At 37.3% G+C, this 15,665-nt stretch overlaps 1 protein-coding gene across 1 annotated transcript in view; it reads left to right on the top strand.

The window, feature by feature from the left end:
* LOC138028248 (QRFP-like peptide receptor) overlaps window positions 1-15,665 on the top strand; it is a 288,469-nt gene that overhangs the window by 114,058 nt on the left and 158,746 nt on the right. The window lies entirely within an intron of this gene.

Consider the following 15,665-nt stretch of genomic DNA (forward strand, 5'->3'; position numbering starts at 1 on the left):
TGTTTGTCAAGTATATGGAAACTGAGAAATAAAATATTCGTCCGACTACTCTTAGTTTTTGATTCGAGAAGACTTTATTTTAATTAATTCAAAGCAATATGTGTGAAAGTGCAAATTAAGATTGGCCAGTTTATCGCGGAGAACTTTCAAATACCAATTAATTTAACGGCGTATCTAGTGTTAGGATTGAATTCAAACACGAACTAGACTTTTACTTTTAGATCGACAGAGTTTTAAAAACCGGCAAAATTTTCCCGTAAATAGAAAATTACCCTCTCTTCCTCTCACATTACTATACACCGAGAACCAGCACTTAACATCATATTTCCAAAATCATGTATATATTTCTTCCTTTCAAGTCATCATCAAATGTATCTCGATGTTTGTACTTTTCTCTTTTATTTTATGTTATCATGTTATTATTGTAAGTAGCTGTATTTTATTGTAAGTAACGTAACTGTACTAGTATTGTAGTTAACGTAAGTAGTTGTATTGCATTGTAAGTAGTGTAAATAGCTGTATCGTGTTTCGGATAGTGTAAGTGGCTCTAGATTTTTTTTCGTTTGTGGAGCGGTTCCAAAGCAACCATGTTGAATTACAAGATACGAGCTACCTTCTAGAATGTACAGTTGAACACTCAACTGTAAATCATTCAACCTGTATCATAAGCATAAACATAAAAATAGCGTCATTTTCTTTTGAACTGGACAAATTTCAACAAAAGACTTATAATAAGCGCATCTTTCAAAGAAATCTCAACTTTACCGAAATTTTAAAGCTTTAACCTTAAGGGATGAAAAGTGAGCAACAGCGGCAACCTCTGGAATTTTTAATCAAGTACAAACGCGGCGAAATGAAGATTTTGGTGGTTCAGGGTATGAATTCTCTCACAGCACAGGAATTTCGGGCTTGAACTATCTGCTGAAAAAAGAACATCAAATCATCAGTGAGACATCTAGTTCCTGAAATAACGCATGAAAAGTTATGGAGAATCTTGGTTTCTACAGCAACCTTTTCTCAAGGGTTGTAATAACCTTGAAACAAAATGGAGTCTACCTAGCATTTTTGGATGGCTAAGAGAAAAGATAGAAGCTGCCTTTTTTTGTGGCTAGTGCGCACGCACTAGCCACTATTGCCATCACGCAACTTTTCTGAAAATGAATAATATCGGAGCCAATCAGCACCCAAGTTAAGACATCTTCGTTGTTGCTTCATTTCATCGATAATTAATCTGAAGCACGCTAAGGAAAGGCGATGGCTGCCCCAATGGTCTGCGTCTCTTTTCTATCGCCTCGTTTCACCGCAAAGTTGAGGCTGCATTCAAGTAAGTATCATGCTTCATTTCAGAAAATTTACAGTACTTATACAGTATTCACCCTGACTTTCTAAATGGTCCGGTGAAATATCTTGTCATGATCAGACTTTTTGTTGCTCAGATTTTAAACCGATGTTAACCGCTAAAATTGCATTCTGTTTCCACAGGACTTGCTGACGAGACAGTAAAACAAAACCCTTTAGGGAAATCCTGATCCTCTTCGGAGGATTAAGAAGCCTCTTTTGTGGATGAGTGGGCCTGTTTGTGATTTTCTGCGATTTTCATAATTCTGCGGAATATCACATTCAAGCGCCAACGGCCAAACTGCGTTTTGGCTTCCACCAATCAAGCTTCCGATTTTGACTCCAAACCACGGATGCCGAAATCAAGTGATGTGTGACGTAAACTACCACTCAGCATCTTTGGTTCCCACGGTATATTCGTACATTCGAACTCAACGTCGATGGAAAGCAATGGAATCTATGTGAATCTTTTTACTGAAGAACCTGAAGGCGCGCGCGCGGAGCTCCATAGCTAAGTAAAATGCTAACCCATCGATGCGAGAAATTTTGGTTTTAGCGAGCACCATAAAAAAAAAAAACATTTTGGCTACTAACGTAACATTCTGCAGAATTATGAAAATTGCAGTAAATGTAGTCTGGTTTGATGATTCTCAAACATCCGGGCATCTCAATCTGTTCTGCAAAATAGATACAAACAACTCGTTATATCATATGTTGTGGTTTAATTTTGTTTCTGGTTTGCAAAGCAGTTTAATTTCTTTAAACTGGTTTAATATTTTTAGAAGACTGCCAATCTTAACACATTTGGATATCTTTTTGTATTTAATTTTATGGAGGATGCATAAAATAAACCAGGAAAATCATTTTAGGATTATTATCGTGAATTGTTGTCTCCGGTCGATGCTTTTAAAGGCAATAATAATTATTTATTGCATGTGAACAATAATTTTTAGCCTTTAGGGTTAAAATCTCAACTTAGTGATTAGCGTTAAGCCTGCATTTAGCAATTAGAGTTAAAGTGGTACTATGATCAAAAAATCATTTCCTTTTTTTCTTCAGATTTTGAAAGCGTGTTCGCATAACACATAACTGGCAAAATTTTGAACTTTGAGTTTTATCCAAAGGCTGTTTATTTTGAGTGTAAGTTTTGGATTTTATGGTCCGCCATTACTCACGTTCAAAACTGGCCGATTGGACCTCAGAGGGTTGGATCTAGAGAAAATGACGCCATTTACTCACTAGCTTAAAATTCCAGCGTGTAAACGCAATTTATTATATATGCAAAACACGGGTTGAAAAGTCTGAAAGCCCGATACTCCTGTGCTGCATATTAATTAGGCCTAGTACACACGCTTTTAATTGTTAAACTATTGATTGTTTGACGTCATTTTCTCCTCGTCCCATCTCTCTCAAGTTTTTTAATTTAGTAATGGCGGACCAATAAATAAGAAAATTCCAGCTACAATAAACAGGTGTCTTTTAAAATCAGAACTTAAAACTTGGGTGAGTTGGTGTTTAGTTAACATAGTTTTTAAATCCAAAGGGAAAACAACATTTCCTTTTGGTCGTAGTACCACTTTAAGCTCTCAATTAGGTTTACGCACTTATTGGAAACGGTTAGCATTTCAGTAGGTGTATGACAACTGCAGACTGCCTACAAATAGCGCTGATAAACAGTATTTAAGTCAATAAAGCACCCATTTCAAATAGCACTGAGAAGCAGTGTTTAAATTAGTTAGTTTTTACTGCAAGATATGGTTAGTCTGCGGTCTGCAAGTGTCAGACACTACATTCCAGGTAAGGGAGTAATCACTTATTTGCAGTGTTTAGTCTGAAACAACCGTTGTCCTTGTTTGGTGGAAGTAAAGCATTCTTTCACATGTAGGATAAAGGGGTTTAGTTTGTAAAGAAGCTGTGGTGCTGTGTCAGTGGGGAAGTGAAATAAAGAAAAGTGTTTATCAACTGAGTTGATATGGCAAATTGACCATTGTAAAGAAATTTGAAAGCTGACGTTTCGTCAGTGTTAGCCCTTCGTCAGAGCTATGTTTCTTTCTTTCACTAGTGCGACCACTTTTCATAAAAAAATGAAAAAAACAGTGATATTCTTTAATCATTCCTTTAAATAGAGCAGTGTATAACTGGAAAGTAACTACATTACCACTAAAAGTAACAATGGTATTATTTGTACTGTTATAATATTAATAAACTACAATTTATTTTCGAAGGAAATTACTCATTTTGCAAAATGGCCTGTTTACCAGCTGAATTTAAAGAAAACGTCTTTGAAATAATCGAAAGTAAGATAAGCAGCACTACACATGTTTAATATTGTGGGAGAAATAAGTCATTCGGCTTCTCCAAACTTGGTCACTACTAGAGCATAATGGTTTTCGATCTCAGTTATTTTTCCTAAAAACATGTTGGGGTTCAAGCGTGATATTTTACAATCAAGTCGATCTCTATCACAGAGAGGAATGTTGGAGCTGTCCTTGGTTACTAGGCATTTTCTGAGCATGGAATAGCTGTGTTGACAACTTAAGCTTTCTGGCTGATGTCTGCATAATTTCTTGAAGCAACTTTTCCGTAATTTGCTGTCCTCTGTGAGAAATTCGACTGTGTGCCTGGGACAAGACTTGAAACAGTTCCCGTTTTGGAACTGATTTCTTGTTGTTTTCTGTCAAGAGTTTTCCGTTGCTGTCAGCCCATTTCCCTCGAGTTATCCTTAGATCTTGGGAATTTTGGTTTTCCCCTTCCTAAAAACCGTTTGATTTGACTTCCGTTATTTTCTTGATTTCAGTTTACAGTGTCTCCAGTTGGTGCTCCAGCGCTAGAAGACTAGACACTTAAATAAAGGTTCTTTCCTTCACCGCCATTTGACATAAGCGTCAAACTTATTGGAGTGAATTGGGAAAACTAAAGAATGCGAAAACTGTATATTTGCAATATTCTTTAGCTTTAACTTCTCTTTCAGTTTTATTGCTGTGTCTATGATTCCAGGGCTACGGTAACTTACGTAAAGTATGGCCCTTAGTATAATTTTACCACTTCTTTCATTTCTGCTCACTTTGACTGAAGTGTATTAACTGGAAGTTACAAATGGAAAGTGAAATGCTGTCATCCGCTAAGTTGACTTCGGTCGTGCATCATGAATTTGATCCTTAGTTGGGTTTCAAGTGGAGTTATAGGCTCCCCTACCTTGTCACCTTGGAAGAAAATTTCCCGGGAGGGCCACGCCCTGATCACGTAAATCACATCTTCGATGGCTTTGTTACCAGCATGGTTTTCCTGGTGGTGTAGTGGTGATCACACCCGACTAGTAACGAGGGCACGTGAGTTCAAATCCCGCTCAGGGCAAATTTTCTTTCAAACATTTATTCAGTTAAAAATATGATTATTTGGGTGTGCATTGTCAGGGTTTCTCTCTCCCACTGACTTAGCTTTTTTTTTTTTGAAGAGTGCCGCAAAGTTCGTGTGGTACAAAACTAGTTAGTAGTAAGATGGCTAGTCAGATCATTTGTTGATTCGATTACTTCCTTTATATTCACGCTCTAGTCTTTTTACTATCGAGCACTCTCCCTACAGACGTTCAAGATTACTGTGAACTATATATATATATTTCAAAAAGGGTCAAATCAATTTGTCTCCCATTTCGAAGCACGATGAGATGAACACATTTATTGAAGGGTAATGTAGTAATCATTAGAATTCATTAGTTGTGATATCAAATTTCCACGTGATAAATTTCGTATATCATCAATTTTTGTTTTAATTACTGGGTTGCCAGTATGGCAAACCCAGTCGGAATCTGTGTTTAATTTCGTCGTTTTTTATATTTTTTTCCGTGTCGGTAAAAAGTCTTGCCTGTCACTCCTCTGCGAAGTGGTGTCTTTGTGCGTAGAGCCTTCTGGGCGTATTTTCTTAGGATCGAGAGGGTAGTGGTAAATGCGTAGATTTCTCTGGTAGACACAGTAGAACGATTAACTTAACCGGCAATGGCGTCGAAAGTCATGTAACGCGAATGGCGCTTTAGTGGATCTTTGAACAACATATACCCTTATGAAGCTTAATAATGGCAAGTCAATTGCATACTGAATAAGACAGGTGGTGGAATCTTAAAAGCGACGAGTAATGGACTTCGTGACAATTGGAAATTTCACTAATTCACTGAATGGCGTTTTAGTGGATCTTTAAAGAAAATGTATTCTCATGGAGCTCGAGAATGGATCGTCAATTGGATGAACAAGACAGCACTGAAACATAAATGTCTGAATTTTAAGCGACGAGTGATGGTCTTCGACAACAATTTCATTTTTAGCCTTTGGATATCAAGTGAGCTTTGTTTCTAATATTTTACTGACTTGGTATTATATAAAACACTGAAACTAAATGGCATTTTTTTTAAAATGGATTTAACAAACATTGAAGGAATCGAACGCTTTGAATGTATCACAGTGTTTACTCAAGGCGCATCTTAGTTTTCTGGCAATTTACATTTACATTTACCGGTATTTTGTACGCAACTCTGCAAACGTGACAGTGAAGAATTATTTGAATGAAAGTTGTTGTCCCTTTTGCGCTTCATTATTTACGGTCAGGGTTCCTAGACGAAAAGGGTTTGATGTGAACTGTCAAAAATTTATTCAATTGCATCTCTTGTTTGCACGCACTCAATTGAAATAGGAAGGTTTTTTTGCCTCTAATAGTAAATATGTTGTTTGTTTCAATGAATTTTTGCTGGAAAACGATTTTACTGAGGTATTTCCAGCCTTTGTAAACTTTAATATCATGTTGTGTAATTTTCGAATTTAACAAATTTGCATACCTGGGTTGAAATGTATACGCGAGGATTTTTGTCGGATTGTTTTGTAAGCAGGAAGGATTCACAAAAATAAACATGTCTGTTGGAAGCGTGCTTGAGTTTCAACAAAATGAGCCCCAAAATCAGCAAAAGATTGTGATGCTGATGAATAATAAAGTAGATGCTATTTTCAAAACGATGGATTACCTGGTGATAAATAACCTCATCTTGGAGAGTAAATTTTTGACTTTGCAGAAACAATGGTCAAACTCAAGAGTTGCGTGATTATGATCTTTGTGTTGAATTTGCACATTTCTTGTCAAACTTTATAACACTTGAAAGAAAAAGAAATATTGCCATCGTTTGACGCAGATGCTTCACTGTTTCGCGAGTAAACACGCCGCGGTAACTTCATCACGGCGCCCGCTGAATCCGATGTCACTTTCGATTTTGCGCTTTACTTTCTGCAGCCAAAAGTACAGTAGCAAAAATCTCCCAAAATGTTTGTCGTTGATCGTAACTTTTTATATTCGGGGTTCAAAATTAATGTTGTTTTCATGTCGTAAATGTTGTTGCTGATGACAATTCTCGATGGGCCCTCCTGAAAACGTCCTTCTGCTGTTCCTAAAAACTGAGTATCAATATTTAATCACTTTTGCTTCAATATTTGTTTTGCATAAAGCTAGCTAACAAAATCTGTACCTTGCTTAGTTCGCATTTTTGGGCGTTAAAATAGAATTTTCGGTCCTTTGCTTCTGTTACAAAGTGGAGTATTTTTTAGGTCACCCATGCAGATACTAACCCCGCCGGACAGGGGTTTTAACTTCAGTGAACTTTTGTAAAATACAAAGCTGACAGACGCTCAGAGTACACGCTAAACTTGTGGTAAAAGCAGTTGTGAGGGAACTTGGAAATGATCAACATGTCAGTGTAGAAGCCAATGTCTGTCGTTTCTCTTTTACTTAGGTCAATCTTTCTGGGTTTGGTACTTTGCGAGTAACCACATGTCTTCCCAGGAGGCTATTTACTTAAGACATTTACCATAACACAACAATGATGTACAATACCAAAACAATATGGTGTACTATTAAAAGAAAAGTAGTCTCTTCTTACGAGCCAGAAGGTCCAATCAAGCCGGGACTTATCTCCGCTTTCATTAGCATGAATCGACCAGGAGTATTCGCTATTCCTCCCTGGATGGGATGCTAGTCCATCGCAGGGTTATCCCCAGCAATTCGCCGGTACCCATTTATACATCTGGGTGGAGAGAGGCCCAGTGAGGGTAAAGTGTCTTGCCCAATAACACAACACAATTTCCCCAGCTAGGACCTGAACTCAGACCACTCGATCAGGAGTAGAACACTCCAACCATGAGCCCACCTCGCCTCTTAACGTGCACTATTAGACCTACATATTGAACTTGAATATCCTGGTAGACAAAACTCAGCTCAGTTGACACCTGGCCACTTTTGAAAATACCATAATACTCTTTGTTTGTCCCCCCCAATTTTTCATTATAATTGTTTTTGTTTTCTCTTGAGACCATTGTAAGTCCCAAGAGAAACTGTAAACAATGCTTCTGCAAAATTTGGGGGGACAGACAAAGATTATCATGGTATTTTCCAAAGTGGCCTATTTGGAATAAAGTGCTGTGTTACTGCACTACCACACGTACAAGATGTGTGCCTATTTCTTCTTAAGATGACAGGTTTTTTTTTTCTTTCTGACAAAATATTAATGTTTAATAGGCTGGTAGCCACGTTTTTAACCTCAGAAAAAGATCTGTTTCATCGTATCTACGCTTGAGGCAAAGGTTCTCTGCTGGCACGACTTCTGGGTTACCCCTTAAATGGTCTTAATGACCCCTGACTTGAAAAAATTGACTGGAACACTGCAGTTCAATACCACCCAACTCAGTCCCTTCTGTTTTTGAGTGACACCTACCACAGGGACCCCAGTGTACGCTCATCGAGCGTATAGTTTTGGAAAGGAACATGTCTCTTATCGAGGAATATCTCTTACAAGCTAGTAAGAGATGGATTTCGTCCTAAATTTTATTACAGAGATATTCTTTCATCGACAGGGATTTTGTCGTACCTACCTGTTTCAACACATAGTTTGTGGAAACCTATTCTGAATTTGACGAGAGTTCTTTTTTAGCGATTTTCTCGTGTTGGATCTAGGTAAGCAGAAGGGCTGTAATTATTTTGGATGGAGTGATAAAATTAAGCTACGTTTACAAGAGTGCTGAAGCGTCTGGTTCTAACAAGAGACATGTTTCTTTTTCATGAGATGATGAGTTGCTTGATCTTGCTGTCGTTCAATGAATTGTAATTAAAATCATTTAAATTGAGACATCTTAATTAAATTTGAGTAAAAACGATTTTGACCATTGTTGTAAAGCTCAAATGAAATTTGTAGCGATTGTCTTACTATTGCGGAATTGTCATCTTTATCTTTCAGTGTAGATAGCGTAAGTAATTGAGGATCTTTTAAAATTATTGATCTCTATGCTCATGGGGTATTTGCTAAATTCGGCTCTACTTGGCAAATTTGATGCTTTGTTAAGTACTTCCAAATATCATTCACCGAATTGTAAAAGTAAAAAGGTACCCTAGACTTCAATATTGTAACTCAAAATTGGTGAGATAATGAAGTCAAGAAATTGTATGCAAGTGATGGTTTCAAACTTTTAAAATTAGTATGTGGTCACAAACTAAAGTGAGCATAAAGGACCTCTTGTCGAAAGTGGTCTAATGGAAGCGCAAAGTTTCCAGAAGATGAGATGTAACTTCTTGAGTCGGTGTAAGGCAACCTACCTTAGATGGTGATAAAATAATTATTGAGCTTCATGCCATGCATTAGGTAAGACAAATGGGTCAGATAGGATATTGGTAAATAAAAAAGCTAAGTCATCAAGATACAGGTTAAATAGCGAGGGCTTATGATTGGCGTACGCCTCTTGCGTATTAAAAAGATTGCGTTTTATTACTTCCTAGCCTGACAGAGCACGTAGAATTCGCGTATAAGCTCTCTATTAGCATAAAAATTTCCCTGCGAATTATATTGTATCCCAATCAGGGGCATCTAACGTCAATTTCCGGAAAATATCTGTTCGGAAGACGATTTGAGATATAGAATTTACGGAACATTTGCTGAAAACAGAGTTTTACCTTAAAAAGGTCACCTAGAATTTTCGGGGGCCTTTTCTTCTTGCTAAAATTTTCGAAAAGGTAAGTTTTGATCCCTATATTTTCCGTTCACTAGACTTTCAGCTAGGAAATCCGAACAGATGTATTTTTTTAGGGGATATAAATATGCCTATATCTACCTTTTAAATACTAAAATACGTTTAACAATGCTTTGAAATGCTTTGAGCTATATTCTCGATGGGTGCCCCTGCCCAGTGTCACTGAGGGGTCAAAATATCCCATTTAGAACCCATTCGTTGGCTTTTGTGTAGGTCACGTTAATCATTTGCGAGGTCAGTTTAGGTTCGTATGTTCACAAGTTTCAATTAAAGTGAACCGCTACTTTGATTGCTAATTTATATGACCGTGTAAAATAGACTTGAAGTCAAAACAGATACTTTCCGTTTATGAGGAAACTAAACAAACTGTTGAAGCAGACGAAGTTTCCACAACCGAACATCGCGACAGCCTCCCCCAACGTTAGTTGCAGTTAAGTTCAATTTCATGATATCAGGATATCATGATAGCAGGATAATGATAAGTCTGTGACATGCTGGGAAATCAATTAGCCCGGAATGAATTTTACACAGCTGCAATTGGAAATTCTAAATTTCCCTATATTTTACTCTATGTCAAATTGAAACACACTAGGGCATCACTTTGCCTGTGTGAAAATTAAATGATATACTGGGGCATTAACTTGCCTATGTTTAAATTTAAGTATACACCTGGAGCATTGATTTGCCTGAGTTTAAATTAACCAAAACACCAATGCATCAAAAACTTTTCATGTTTAGCTGGAAAATTAGGGAAGCAGATGTTCGAAGGTGAAATAGCTGTTGAGTTTTATTCCGCAGTTATCGAGTTCCATAAGTATAAAACTTAAAAATGCTTTGCTTTAAAATCAGAAAAGAACCAATTCACCGTTGCTGTTGAGAAACGTGTATGCCAGGCAAAACTAGTGGCATATCGATAGACTGAAAGTTCAGAAATAATTACCATTTTTTAATTGCATAATGTTGGCCATCCGTGTTTTAGGAAATATTTCAAATTGATTTATTGTGTCTCTGGACTAATTTGATACGTCACTCGAAATTAACTGAAAGTCCTTTAAAATGTTTGTCGTCATTAAAAACTTTATGACAAAATCGGCCCCTCTCTCTCTTTATGTCTCTTGCTCTGCCCTCTTAGCCTTGTTACAACTCCCACTGAGATTTAGGTATTTTTTTATTATTATTTTTTTTAACCTAAACTGTGGCGACCCACATTCCTGACCCAAGTTAAGCTCCTCATGCAACATTGTTCAGTGGATATGCACGTGAGCACTTATCGGTCCCTCTGTCTGTATCCATAGTAACAACCACGACTGCAACCTGGGACTGAAGACCAGGTTGTTGAATCAATTGTTGAATGATATGTTAAAACCCTTTGCCCACACCATTAATCAACATCGTTCAACAAAATCGAACAGATGTTGAGGCAAACGTTGGAGCCTTTTGCCGGGGCCGTTACCTTCGTAAAGAGAATATTTACAAATATTATATTTCAGTAGCATCAAAGCTAAAGCATGGTTGCAGTAGCCAGTTTTTCCAGCAACTCAAGAAGATTGAACAACTTTGCCCGATATTATACTCAATGCAAGGTGAAGAGAATGTGGATCGTCATTTTTCCTGAAGGCACTTTCATTTGAATTAATTTTGTCCATTTTTACCGCGAAGGCGAATATTCATTTTGTAAACCTTACACCTCCTAATAATCATTATAAAAAGGAAAAAAAATATGTTTTAGGCTTTCAGTTCTCCTTGAAAACACTAAACTCAAATACACATTCGTGGTAGACAACATTGAAACTTGCGTCACTTATTTTCTTCGCTCTAATTCAGTATGGCGTAAAGGCGAAGCACTCAACTATAAAAGGACTTGCGTACTTGCGTACTTTGGAGGCAGAAAACTGAGGGAGAATGATTATTACATTTATTACGAATCAACTCGTGCAGGAAAGTATGATGTATAAAGCCAACTAGACTGTGCTGTAGAATGCATCTCGATTAATCTGCCAGTGATAGTGCACATACGTTTTATAAAACAGAGCTCTCACCTGCATTTGTGCGTTTATAACTTCTGACGTATTTGATCTAGTCTAGGGCTTTGTTGCAGAAGTTGTCAAGCAAGGTTGACAGATTGCCCAAGCCGAGATCTGGATGCTTGTCCAACGTTATTAATTTTACGCTTTAAAAAAGCAATAACGTAAAGGAAGACCTTTCTCTTGTCCCGTTATCAAAGCTTTCTCGCGACCTAAGTTTTGCGGGTTGGCTGTTTCCCGTTGTGATACTGGTTCTGGCGTCTGTAAAGTACAGAAAGTGAAGGTCGGTATATTACTTTATTTATTTATTATCGTTATTATTTTAATGCAAAACAGTAAAACTAGGTTCCGTCTATCAACTGGTGAACTTTGTGTGCATGTTCTTAGTTTATCCTGTGTGGTTTGAGTATTCATTTGTGTGCGTTTTGGCAAAGCTCCCGTAAAAGCGCGACTTAATTTGCTGTTGGCGCTAGGTTGTTTTTCAGAAAGTGCAATATCTTCGCTTTAATTAATAATATGCAAAACATTCACTAAGAAAGATTCACCATTAACATTTTATTGGTCTAGTGGTGGCTCGTAAAGCTTAAAAACAAACATGATCACTATTTGTTATTACCGTAGCGTTTTTAATAGTTTTTAGGATCTAAATGAAACTCTTTGGAATCGGAATTTTGTTTTCTGTCACATTTACCTTGGATAACATGGTCGAGTCTTTTATGAGGAAGGTAATATAAAATATATTAAGGTGGTAAGTAGAGCGGTTTTCAATTGAGTGCCGAACGTAATTAGCGAATTAATTTGATTTTGCATTGCTTCACTCAGTGATTGGTTCAAAGTTCTCGTGCCACTTTTCCAACCAATCAGAAGTGAAACTAAAACCAATAGTGGCTCGCGCGTGCACATTTTCCCGCGCTTTGTGTCGGCTACGTATAATTACTCCGAGTTTTGATTGGTTTACTGGATTGTCTCCGTCCTTTTTGATTGGCCGAAGTAATTACTTTGGTTTTTGTTTTACGACACTCGATTGAAACTCGCTTCAATTGTTTTGAAGGAAATAGAAGTTTATTTGAAGTGCGGGTTATAGAAAAAAAGATTGACGTGATGCTCGCACGAATCAGGACAATCCAAGCAATTGTCTCATATAGACGCCTGAAAAAGTCTGTCGGACTCAACGGGGTTCAAACCCATGACCTCCTGATAACTGCATCACTTCAATCTTTCGATTATAACCCTCTCTTCAAAAAAACATTTCTTTCCTTCATTAATCCATTTAGGGGACCATATGAGCCCAATGAATTGACAAGCTCCCAATTGCGTGGCTTCATAGCTCGGTCACAGTTGGGGAGAGCATTGCACGGCCATCGCAGATCTGGAGGTCATGGGTGCGAATCCGTTAAAGCCGCCTGGAATTTTCAGGCGTCTTCATGCGAGACAATTGCTTAAATTGCCCTTATAAGTGCCAGCACCATTTCAGTCTCAGGTATCACTTTACTGTGAAGCGCTGTAAATCTGTGAAACTTTTTCAAATGAGCTAGATAGACTCTCGGTTAAAATTTGCTTTTGTAAAAAACCACGAAACAACTTAAAAATGGAAATGACATATTGGATTGTTTCACTGACGTGGTGTTCTCAAAGATAGCGTTCACCTGACGATCAATATTCCGATCATCAACTCGAGCCTTTGTACTCGTTGTCGACGCTCCACCAAGGGCCACTTTGATTGGTTCTCTCTCTTGTTTTTTACTTCAGCTTTTTATTTTAATCAACCAATCAGAATGAATTGCATTTCGTACCGATGCCACCTGAAGTTTACTGTAGTGTTAAAAAAAAAAGAAATTATGAGTGCTCAGTTGTTTCGAATTGCTAGAGAAAAATCATGTGACTACAACATAAGGGTAATCTACATAAGAAATTAAGAGACTTGCATTTCATTGGCTATCTTTTGTCTTCGATAATTGACTAGTCAAAATGCTTGGTTTTTAAGTACTTCGAACAAAATTACCTCTTTTCTACACTGCATCACCCGAAAATGGCAAATCTAGCAGCCAATCAGAATGACTAAATTTATCAATGAATATTATTCGTTATTTAAGGATGGAATTATTTTGTGAATGCAAATTATCCATTTGTCAGTCTGACTGTCATTTTTTCTTTCTTCACTTAGATGATCAATGATTCTGATCTACAAAACGGAACTTTAAATTTAGACTTTTCTTCTTCATCTGAGTATATTACCTGGCTAATAGTACTTGGCATCGAGGCTGTTGCTATAGTGACATTGAATGCCCTTACAATCATTGTTTATCTGAAAGAGCGAAGTCTTCGCAAGCGCAGCACATACCTGGTGATCAGCCTGGCAGTGGCAGACATTCTTAATGCGTGCAGTTTGATCTTCTGGATGTTTTCTCTGACAAACGATTGTAACTTTTGGTCGTTTAAGTTGTTTAAATCAATAGAGATCTATGAGGTCTTACTAGCTTTGTTCAATTACTTTCCACCAGTCTCAGTAACACACCTTGCTGTTATTTCTTTGGAGCGAACGCACGCTCCCTCTCGCCCATTCACGCATCGCCTCGTTAAGAAGAAAATATTTGGAGCAGCTGTTACTGCTGTTTGGTTTACAGCTGGCCTGTTTACAGCCATCTTTTTGTCACAGTTTCTGTTCGACATTAGTTGGGATCACGTGTACTCAGTATACTATTCATTCCTATTATGTTGCCCTTTTATCATATTTGTTTCTTACACGTCCATCGCCACTAATTTTTACTGTGGAACTCATCCTCATCAACGTAGTGCAATTAGTAGAGAAAGAAAACTGACCAAAACACTGTTCATTGTAACTGTTGTATCGCTAACACTATTGCTGCCACTTTTAATTGTTGACTTTCTTGTCTTTGTCTATTTAGGGAAGAGTTTTAAAACAATTTCTCGTCAAACATGTTCGCATGTACAGTATTCTCTAATCTTCTTATTTTTTGCCAACTGTTTCATAAATCCAGTGCTATATGCATGGAAAATGCCAAAGTTCAAAAGAGCTGTGCTTTTATTATTGCGATGTAGATCTCGCTTGCATTCGGTTCAGGTTTTTCCTCTTAATAACATGTAATTTGTGAAATTCATGTAGTTATTGAATGCCTATGTTTATTAAGTGTATGAAAACTGAGGATATGTAAATTTTATCATACTGCTCTTAGCTTTTGACTTGAAACGACCTTGTATTGTTAAGCAATATCTGTGGAAATGTATGTTAAAACATGATTAGCCGATCATGTTTTAAAGTTTGGAGTATATTGTTTGCTCTTATGTCTTAGCACGATAATGTACTTTAATGTAAAATATTAGTTTGTAATTCGAGTCAAGTAAAGATAATGTATGTATATATGTATGTATTTTTGTTGCTTACAGAGTCGCATGGTTTGCGGAGCTGCATAACCCCAACAAAAACAGACTCGCGAAAATTGGCCACTTTTAATTTAATCACCTACCCGTCATTTGTTTTCGTCCGCTCCAAAACAATAATATAAAATTACAAGATACAAGCTTCCCTCTAATTTGAGAACTCAACTGTAAATCCTGTTTCATAAACATAAAGTTAACATGCATGAAAAAAGCATCCTTTTCTTTTTAAACTCAATACATTTTAATGAATGACTGAAAACCCTCTTCGCGCTTCTTTAGAAAAAAAATCTCAACTTTACCGAAATGTTTCACAGCTTAAATCTCAGTCAAAAGGAAAGTGATCAACAGCGCTAGCGGCAGCCTTTTGAAGGTGAGGTACGAATTCTCTCACCTAACAAGGACGACACAGCTGTCCATGGCTGCCAAGATTATGACTTGAATTTTCGTGAAAGCTCCACATTTCATTTTCGGCCGATTTGACACTCATTTCCAATGGAGCTTTCAAATCGGTATCAGACGAAAGGTAATTTCCGAGATGGGTTTCCATTTTAGAGGGAAAAAGCAGGCATTTTTGAGGTGATTCGTAGTCTTTGGTCTGAATTTGCCCAAATTAGCTCAAACTGGAACAACAAGTCTAAGAAAACACTGAAGAAGAATACACTTTCTTGATTTTACGTATTCGCCAAGGCCAAGGTCCGTAATATAACTTACGCCACTCATTTTTTCCACTGTAATGGATGGCCCGGAGGCAAAGCACAAAGCGGCTATTAATTAATGGCCCGGAAGAAAAAAAAAGGATGTAATTTGTACTTCGGAAAAAGAAAAAAAAAACAAATGGAATGTTTATTATACCTAA

This window comes from Montipora capricornis, chromosome 13 (assembly GCF_036669925.1).
Source record: "Montipora capricornis isolate CH-2021 chromosome 13, ASM3666992v2, whole genome shotgun sequence".
Taxonomy (NCBI): Eukaryota; Metazoa; Cnidaria; class Anthozoa; order Scleractinia; family Acroporidae; genus Montipora; species Montipora capricornis.